Here is an 11,011-nt window from a genome sequence, read left to right on the forward strand (position 1 = left end):
TTTCCTTATACTTCTAAAATGCTTCTTTATACAGTTGTTTCTGCTTCTCAGGTATGAATCTATTATCTAGATATTTCCATTCCTGAATTAATTGTTTCATGATTCTCTCCTCTTCCACCTCACTTTCTAACTGGTTTTCCACTTCCATCTGGGATTGCATTGTTGCATTTTCTGCCTTTTCTTCAGCCAGTTCCTCAATTGTTTTCCCCAAATTTGCGTCTTTTCCTTTATTTTCACTTACAATTTCCATTGGTGTGTTTCCAGGGTCTTCATCATCCTCCAGATTTACTTCGTAGTCCTCGTTCTCGTTCTGTAGAATTTGAAACTTGTTTTGACTTGTTGTATGGATGGGCTTTTCTTGTGGCTGGGATTTGGGTCCCTCCTTGCTCTGTTTCTTTCTTCTTGTGACCTGTTGAAAACCCCTGTCTGCCTCCTCCATTTTTCCTGAATTTCTCTGATATTCCTCTTGATTTCTCTTTGACTCCTCTTCCTTATTCAGAGGGCATTGCCAATATAGATGACCATACTCATGGCATTTGCGGCACCTGAACGGAATATGTTCATAATCTATTGGCTGTTGCCAGATTTCGTCATGATATTCCAGCTCAATATTCTCTGGGAGGGGTTCCGTTATATTCATGTAGACACAGATCCTCGCGTATGAAGTATATTTGCCTCGTTTTGTTGCTTCTGCAATTTTAACAAAACCCCCAATTGTGTTCCCGATTCCCTCTAGAATTTCAGGGTCCCAGAATTCATCTGGGAGCCCGAACAGTCTAACCCAGATTAGGGCGTCCAGCATTTTTTCCTTTTCTGGGTTATATCTTTCTTCCCAGTATTTCATGAACAGTCCCGCATTATTCATGAAGTACGGTCCTTCTTCGAAAACCCTATCCTTGTCCTCCAGATTCGTGAAGATGGCTGTGAAAAACCCTTTTGCTCCCAGTTTCAGATCTATATGGCCTTTTGGTCTCCACATTTGGTCAATCCATCTGTATAACTCCTTCTCAGTTGGCCAGTAACCTATGAATTTACATATCAGGGCATGGTCCTTCATGTAGCAGTTGTATTCCTCAAGTTTGTTGCAGGGAATGACATATCTAGGTTGTTTTTGTGCCCTTGGTAGGCATTTTCCTCCCATCCTTTTCTGCCATAGGTTGCCCATCACGGGTGCATAGATTTCCTTCTGGTTATGCTGCATTCCGCTTGCACTGGTCTCTCCTGCTACCACATTTTTAAAGGAGGGGATCTCTCCCCTCCCTTGTGGGTTTTCCATTTTCCCTTCAGCTCTTGTCTCTTATTATTTACCCTCACTTCGCTGCTGGAAAACTGTTTGCTTAAGATGCGGGTGTTGCAAAATTAGCTTTCTCAATCTACCTTCTTTGCCTTCCTTTGCCCTCTGTCCCGCGAATTTCGCCTATCAATCCCGTCTGCTGCGCCGTCTGCAAAACCCTAGCTGCGCGCCCCCGGCTCCATCCTGTGCATCAAATTTTTTTTTCTTTTTTTTTCTTTTTCGTTGAATCATTTATTATGATGTGTTGATAAATATACATTTTCTTGAGCTAGCATTTAGTGAAAAAGACTATATATATATATATATATATATATATATATATATATATAGTCTTTTTCACTAAATATATATATATATATATATATATATATATATATAGACACACACACATATTGTTGTGCAGACGTTTACTACAAGTTTGATGAAGCCTTTCAGAATCTTACAATTATTTATATGATATCTCTATTGGTGTTTTGACATTCATTTTGTATATGTTTAAACATTGACGCCATTATTTTATCTAGTTTTTTCATGTATGAACTACAATAAGTAGTTATAACATATGATTCAAATACAAATTGAGCATCAGTATTTGTAGCCGATATTAATGGAATATGCTATGCAAAGCTACTAGTCCATATGTATATTGGCTCTCTTTTCAATATAATTGTTCTTTGTTTCAAAGTACATTGGATTAAATGGATGTAATCACATTTTCTTATACCCTGTTTTTCAAGAAAAATATCAAATGTACATGTCTAATCATGTCACATATTTTCTAGTGCATCAAATATCATCCTTCCATTCACGCTTTTTGTTGTAATATCTAATTTCCAAGGATCAAGTATGTGCTTCTTTCGCATTGGTGGAATTGGAAAATTGACCCTACAATGCATCTACTTTCTTTTCCTACAAGTTTGACGATGATATTGAATAGTTTCCATATTTGTAGGTAGTTTAATTGAATCATATCATGAGTATTTGTAAATTAAACTTTCAATTTCAATGTTTGTGGTTGTTTTAAAGACAAGAGCATTCTTTATCCATATCAATCCATGTTCATGTTGGCTTTCTTGATTTTGTAATTTGTTCGAAAAAATAGTCAATGGCATCACCAAAGTACTTGGATTCATGTAAAATTAACTAGCATAGATTCATTCTACTTCCATAATATCACACACAAGTAATGGGGTCATTTCTAATCAAGGTATCAATATCATCTTCATCTACTTTACTTTCAATTGATGATTTTTTCTCTCAATTTATTTGTTGCCAATAATTTATTAAAGGATCCCAGAGATGTTCAAAACTACTAAATGAAGCAAAGAAAGTTGGTGGAACCAATTTTCATATAATTGCATATAAGTTCTTGTGAAAATGCAAAAATTAGTTTAGAAATGTTTGTATTTGTCTAAGATCCATATACACAATGTTCTATGCCAAGACGCACTTCAAGTTTTATTTTGTTCTAGCATCTTTAGTTGTTAGTTTTTTTCCTTGTAATTGTCATTTTCTCAGTCGAGTCCAAATACAATTGAATACTTGATTGAGGATAATTCACATTGTCTTGTAAAACAAATTCATTATATGATACACAAAATCATGATCTTGATGCAAAATTCCCATCAAGCAATATCATGGTATCTAGAGATTTTTGAAATATTGCCTCCTCAATTTTCCCATAGAACAATGTTGGAAAGCTCTTCACTTTCGAATATCTATCTTTGAATATTCCGAAAGGCCTATAACATTCACAAGGATGAATATTTATTTGATTATTATAAATATCATAAATACTATATGAATCTCTACTTCCATGTAATGGTGTTTTTGTGGTCATATTTTCATCAATATCATCATTGGTTTTTGCATCTATCTCACATGCATATGCATTTTTGTTCCAATCAAAGACTTGTTTCTAATCTTCATTTATTATGACATTCTGTAGTTTGTAAAGTAGAGCTTTACACAATCATTTCAATGCCTTCATGACTTTATGAACACATATTTTCCTAACAACAAATATGATTTTAAACACTAAACATCTTTTAATTGCCACAACCATTATACTAGATTAATTTATATCATGAGAAAGTGAAATTTGGGTTCGAGATGTGTTGGCAAGTACATTGTTTAGTCCACCAGTTAATGCCAATTGTGGTTTTCTAAAACCTTTCCAAGTTCTTGTATTTGCAAAAATGGTAATCTTAGTGATATTATTTTTTCTTTCAAGTCATATTGTTCTTTCATTATGGATATTTGATTATTCTTCATAATACATTCTAGAACTGCAAATTTGATAGTTTTGTCATTATCTAATGCTATTTTGTAGTTTCTGTATATACACTTATTTTTGGACACATTGGTCAATTATTTTTCTATAACATCTTTTTTAAACCAATTTTTATTGCATATTGCACAATCATATACATGCACATCTTGTATTCTTTTAAAATATTGGCGTTCGACCACTATTTCGAATGTATAATAGAACATATGTAACAATTTCTTACATTTATTTGAAAATATTGTATCGTGTATTAATTTTGGTCTCTTAGATGATTTTATAATTAGACCTATTTCAACAAGATCATTGTTTCTTATATGTTTTTTAGGTTTATTCAATGAAAAACATGATCTCTTGTTTCCATTGATAAGCTTTGAATTAAGTTCCATAGTATCTTCATCTATGTATATGTCTTTAAAGCTATTCACATTATGTTTTTCGTAAGGTGCTTCTACATATTTCTTTTCTTTAGTTGCTTCAATGTAACTTAAAGTGTCTTTCCCCTTTCTATTTCTTTCAAAGCTTCAAAATGAAAATGATTAATATTCATACAAAATTGTTATCGCATCCATGATTTTCTAGCTAGATTTTTTTTTTAAACATCCTTGTTTATTATATGTTTTTTCTGTAACTTGATGCAATGATAACCACAATCTCTTGTTTTCTTTGATAAGCTCATTATTAAGTTCTATGATATCTTCATCTATGTTCATGTTTTTAAAGTCATTCACATTATCCCCATTATGTTTATTATAGGGTTCTTGTATATATTGTTTTTCATTCACTGGTTCAATACCCTATAAAATGGTTTTCTTGCATACTATTTCTTTAAGAGGTTCATAATGAAAATGATGTATATTCATTCAAAATTGCATAACATGCAATAATATTGTGTCTTCCTTGAATGAGGAAAATTCAGTTATGAAGGTCATTGTATCAACAAACCATATGTATATAGCCATATTCAAGACATAGAGTATCAAATAATAAACACAAAGGCCACCAACTATCTTTCCTTTTTCATATGGCACTGCCAATTGTATCATATATCCTTGCCAATCTACTATCCCATGGAATTTCATAATTGCATTTTCATTCATGCATTTTCTATGCATTTTAATGCAAACGAATCACTATGCATGATTTCAATGAAAAAAGTCCAGGCAATTATGCATCATAAATAGAAAACATCATATGCAGTATGTTTCAATTGACATATTTCTTCAAAATAACTTTCACCATAAATACTCTTGAACACAAACAATTTCTCAAAGCTATGTCTCCCCCTCATTTCCTCTATTTGCATCCATTTATGTTCCTTTCTTTTGTAATTTGTTATATTCATTATATTTTCATGAACAGTTCTTATTAAACATTTTTCTTACACAAAATTGATTCAAAATGTATAGCAATTGGATTTTGTCATGGAACAATATGTTGTAACTTTATTTGTATAAATTTGAATCAAAATGAAAATAAATTTTCATCCATTTCTTTGACTAAAGTCTTATCAAAATTTTCATCCATTTTGATAACCAATGTATAAAAAATATGTCCCGCGTAGTCCTTGTTCTTCCACATTCATAGAAGTTGAAGCTGATTTTGTCATCATTTCCAAATAAACATTTGGGGTATTTATACCATACATCTCTATCAATGCATATATGTTCAATTTGTGTTGATAAGATAATACTTGTTCAATGTTCCATTCATCAAAACAATTCATGAAATGTTATATTGTTCATTCTTGAAATCCTATTGACATGTATCTAGAATGCAATAAATTTGACATAGCACCAAATAAGCAATATCCTACAACATATGCAAAATATTTTAAATGAAATATAATATGTTGGCTTAGAATTGTATCCATGCACTCTCTTTTTATAACACGCATATGCTTCTTCATTGAGGCCTTAGCAATCATGATTCAGACATGTTCCAAATTTACTATGAGTTATTGCTCCACAATAAGCTCAACATAAAGAACATTAAGGGAAAGGGACAATGTGATATATTTATAGACGAGAAAAATATAAGATAAAAGAGAATATACACATTGATAACATATGTAACAACTAGATTTGGAAGTTAACTGTAAGAAACTAAGGTGTGGTTCTAGTCAGCTCCACTTACCCTTATGTATATTATCAAAATGCTCTAAGGACATGCATTCAAAAAAAAGGAACCACGATGTATCGGATAAAGATATCATAGAATATTTCCATGTCTTTGAAAGAAACTTCTTTGAAATTAACACAAAGTTTATTATTGGTCACTCTGAAAACTAATAAAATGTCAAACTAGTAGAGAACATAGCAAAGCACTTTGGAAGAAACCATTTGTAACAATCTCCCTTGAGAATTAATCGAGCATGCATTAGCAATGTGCATGCCAAAAAGTGCATGATCAACACTTGGCCAACATAATTTCTTCTCCTCTTATTATCCTTGCAATATTCTTATTGGATTTTCATTTGGACATTTTGTAGCATAATGTCCAAACACATGGCAATGAAAACACTTGATCTTGCTAAGATCCTTCCTTTTCTTTCCTCCATTATGACTAGACTTGGTCTTGCCTTAGGCCTTATTTCCCTTGGCTTTCTTCCATTTACCAACTAAAACAAAGTTCTCCTCATCATTTTTCATAATTGATATTATATCCCTCGTGTTACTCCTTATCTCTTCCTACACAAGATTTGACCATAGCCTCTCCAAATCAAGGAGCTTGTCTCTGCCATTCACTACATCTTGGAAACTATGCCAAGATTTGTGAAGCCTAAGAAGAGTAAGGCTCACAAGATTTGTTGGTGGAATTGTCTCTCCAACACCTCCAAGTTTATCCCTCACTTGGGAAAACCTATACATACATACACATATATATAGATATAGATATAACAATGAATGCATTATTTCCCATTCGAATGTTCCTCAATTTGTCCTTCAAAGAATTTTTTCTCGCATCACTACTGCTTTCAAACATATCAGTAAGGGCCTTCCACATCTGGAATGTTGTATTCTTCCCATGCAAATTTGGAACAATATGGTCTCTGACTCCTTCTAGGATCATCCTCCTAGCTTTGGCAATGTCCTTCTTCCATTGAGCCAATTGTTGTGCATCTACTATAGGAGGTTGAGAAATATCAATCTTGATGTATTCCAAAACCCCATTATCATCTAACACAACCTCCATTATGTCCTTCCATGCACAAAAGTTCAAAGTCCCTTCTAGGGCATGCTTTGTCCTCAAAACATAGAATGGCATGGTTTCTACACCTGTAGAATTCCTACACTAATTGATCTTCTGTCCAATGCACTTTGAATTTGATCAAAGATATCAACCTCTATCTTTTTTTTAGGTCTAATACCATGTAGAAAATCCTTGAAACCTTGCAATTTCTAATGAGAGAAACTAATCATAAAAGACACAAGATTTCTCTATCAAAAATCTGCATAGAGAAAAAATTGAATAGAAACACAATCACATATAGAACACAAAATATATTTGGGGAACCCAACTGGGAAAAACCCCTACATGCTTGTTTTGAATCAACTGAGCAATCTGATATATTACATAGAAACTACTTCAAGCCTAAAGCTCCCTATAATATTGATCAACTCTGTACAAGAATTTCCTAATACTTAGGCAGATAAGGCCTCCTAGGAGCCTCTTATTTCCTAGTGTAGATTTTCCCCTAATAAATAGGAAGAACGCCTATTTCCTTGCGTAAAACCCAAGAGAAAAATCTCTTCTTGACTCCCAAGCCTGTACACATAAAATTGTATAGAATAATGATTACAATTGTTTCTTCATTCAATCTCAATAGGAAATTCGAATTGCATGACCTATTAGGGCTAAATTTAGAAGCTACTACTTGTTGACTGAGAGTAAGTTGAGTTAACACAAAGTCAACTACTCAACTAAACTCATGTCTATCTCTATTCTAGAACTAGAGATTAGTTAACTCCACTAGATAGTTAATTTTAGCCATCAACTAGTCGATAAATCATTGCATGGCTTCTAACTTGAATTAATTGACTATAACTCAATGATAGGCCACATCACACGTGTTAATTGAAAGTTAACTCAAGCAACTATGAGATTGAATTCAAATTGGCATCTTTGACTAAGGCACGAGTTAAAGAAGTCATTCCTTGCTACATTTTCAACATCACCCACCCTTATTTCAGATGTACAAACATTGCCGATGAAGGTTTCTATTAAAGAGAAAAATCTATATCCATTCAAGCTTTTTTCTTCCACACCTTCACACTCAAATCCACTTACCATAGTTTTGAGAACTGGACATGGGATCAATCCCTGCGCGAGAATAGGCAATTCCCTACACATAAACAACACCGATACAAACAACAATTGCAATTGCTCTCAAAGTCAAGATTCAAATTTTCGAGTTCAAATCTATCCATTCGTTATGTTTATTAACAATAAATTTTGGAATGAATCTTTTATTATTATTTTAGCTAAAGTCAAATTATGATAAATGTGTCCTCCCACAAATTTTTAAAGAGTTTGCATTGGTAACGTTATCAAATGAATACACTTTTGACTTTATTTCAAATAAAGTTTATGCATGGGTATTGTTATCAAAAAAAATATTTGATTTCCTCTGCATATTAAATTTTGAAACATTGTTTAAGCTTTTTCATAGATAGCATAATCAAAAATAAGTATTTCTGGAAGGAATGTGGTGGTGCATAAGAATATTTCGTTATGATTCCTCCGCACTCCGCACAATGTATCAACGTTACTTCCCCTACATCACCACACGTCACACAATGCATTAGCTTTATGGAACCGCATCAGCTCTTTGCATCATTAGGCAAACCACTAGTAGTATTAGTACTAGTGTTAAAGTAGTCATCGAAAAAATGCTCGTCGCCCTCGCTTAAGCAAAGGACCTACTCAAAGAACAATGTCAATGTTAGTGTCAAAGTAATCACTAACATAACGACCACTCACAAAATTCTCTGTTTTTTTTTTTTTAAATCATTTGTAAGGAACCAAAAAATATCCAAAATAAATCTCTCTCCACTAGGGGAATTATCACATCAAGAATCACTCAACCAATGAAAAATTAGAAATAAAATGTCTATCATTTAGGAAATTATTTTTAAATTTACAGAAAATTTAAAAATATTCAACATTTTCACAAAACTTTAGTTAAAATTACAAAAACTCAAAAAATAAAAAATAATAAAAAAACACTTCTGGTTTAGTGTTCTTGTTTAGTGTTATACCGGACTAATAATATGCTCCTATCAAAAGAAGAACGTAAGCATAGAAAGCACAAGAATTAATATCGAATATTAGAAACATTCTTCGAATCCTCGTTATATTAATTGTGCTTAGAATAGTAATGATAGCCTTTTTGCCATATTTCATGAACCAGAATAAAATTGGAGTAAAATGACATAAGGGCTTGACTTTACCCATAGGCTTTTGTGTTGTCTTTTGTAAATGGATATTAACCTAACCTTGTTGTGAAGGGAAAAAATATAGAGCAAGGCAAGAAATTAAATAGGCATGCGAAGAAGATATTTTGTTTAGATTCAATTGGTAAAAAATGATATCAATTAATCTTATTTTCTCTGAATTTTTATAAAATATCTATATTGTATTATTTTCATGTTAAATAGGATTCGGTTATAAATCTCTATTTCATTATATAAGAAATCACTGATTCTATTCTATTTTCTCCCATCTATTCGGCACAAATACCAGATCAAAGTTGTGGGGTATATTTATAATCCCTTGAAGTCGTAGGTTGCACTCGACATTATGTTTAATTATTGTGTGCTTTTATGACTTCATTGCAGAAATGGATCAACCAAAATTTGGCTTCTCTCGAGAGTCATTATGATAAAAGAGCAATAGCTTTAAAAATATTAAAGAAATAATAAGTATTTATTTACGCCTATCAAAGTAGATTGATTTCTCAATTTTTTTTATTATGTATGATTTAAGACAGTAAAAAACCCTGTAGTAGCTCGTCAGTAGAATAGGTGTAAATAGATTTTTAATTCTATTACCTGCCTAATTGGGCCAATGACAGTTGTGAAGTTTGCATTCGGTTACAAATGCCATAGTTGTTGATATTTAAATTAGAATTAGATCTCTTTAAAGAATTAGATAATTTTGTTGTTGATATTTGACTCAGAACTAAATTGTCTCAAACAATTAGATAATTTCGGTCCTTTTTAAAAGAGGAGATTGTGCTAGTACCTCATTTGGGAGCTAATCTCTGTCAATTATTCTTATTCTTCTGCACAGTAAACCATTTGAGCTCCCTAAGCCTCAATAGTAGGACTCCAGCAATGTGGAGGTTGTGGCAGTGAGGCAGTGAATCATCTAAAGCATTGGGAAAGAGGTGAGGCGGTCACTTCTACATGTTTCTACTAGCATGTACATTTCTTTGTATTATCAACTTCATGTTGAATGCCCATTATAAACTATTTGCTTGCATGCTAAGAATCATTGTTATTCCTGATTCATGAAACTAGCTTCTCTATGGAAAACAAATTAGGATCGATCCTTTAGTGGCATAGTAATTAGGGACTTTCTTTCCTCTCTTCTCCTTTCATTATCTTCACTCAAACCAACTGCTCATTTCTCATTTACAACAAATTGTTTAATTGTCATATTTAATGCTATTTATTTGGATATTATACCACCTAGGCTACCAACTTCATGTCGTGCATGTACATACATGGAAAATTTGGCAAACACAAAGAGTTAGATCAAAGCATACAATTATTAACCATATTACCTATTTCAAGGTTTATGAACTATTCTTCTCTCTGAATTCCTGCAGGTGACAACATGAGATGCTCGAGTTTTTTAATTTTTAGGATGAAGTATCTTTGTGTTCCACTTTCGAGGAGTCCTGAGGTTCTTGTCGTACACACCTTCGGCTAGAGGCCTCACAATAGGCTTCAACCTCGTATAGCTCTGTACATTCAAAACATTTATTGAATTATTCCATTGAGCCACCATCGAAATCATGAGGCATTCTGCATATTCATAAGTCCCTATGCATCTTTTTTTCCAAAGTGATTGTTCATCTGATAACATTTGTGCATTCTATCAGGTCTTTTAATTAATTTAGGGCAAGCTTTGAAATATGAGGTTATTGAGGCCCGCAGAAAGATATCTCTCGAGTTTACCTTGAAATATTACCATGAAAGAACAGACGACAAAAGAAAAATATATGAACTTCCACTACAATAATTTCTACATGCTTATTCTTTACTTGTCGTTTACTTAGATATTAACGATAAACATGATGAACCCTATGGTTTCTCTATGTTTGTTGAGTCTATAAATATTTGTATGGATAGTTGCATATTATAGAAGTAAGTTGTAACATTTTGACTGAAGTTTTTAATATGTATTAATAAACGCTTATT

Source organism: Pinus tabuliformis, chromosome 2_2 (assembly GCF_031772625.1).
Source record: "Pinus tabuliformis cultivar Carrire ecotype Pingquan chromosome 2_2, CPIR1, whole genome shotgun sequence".
Lineage (NCBI taxonomy): Eukaryota > Viridiplantae > Streptophyta > Pinopsida > Pinales > Pinaceae > Pinus > Pinus tabuliformis.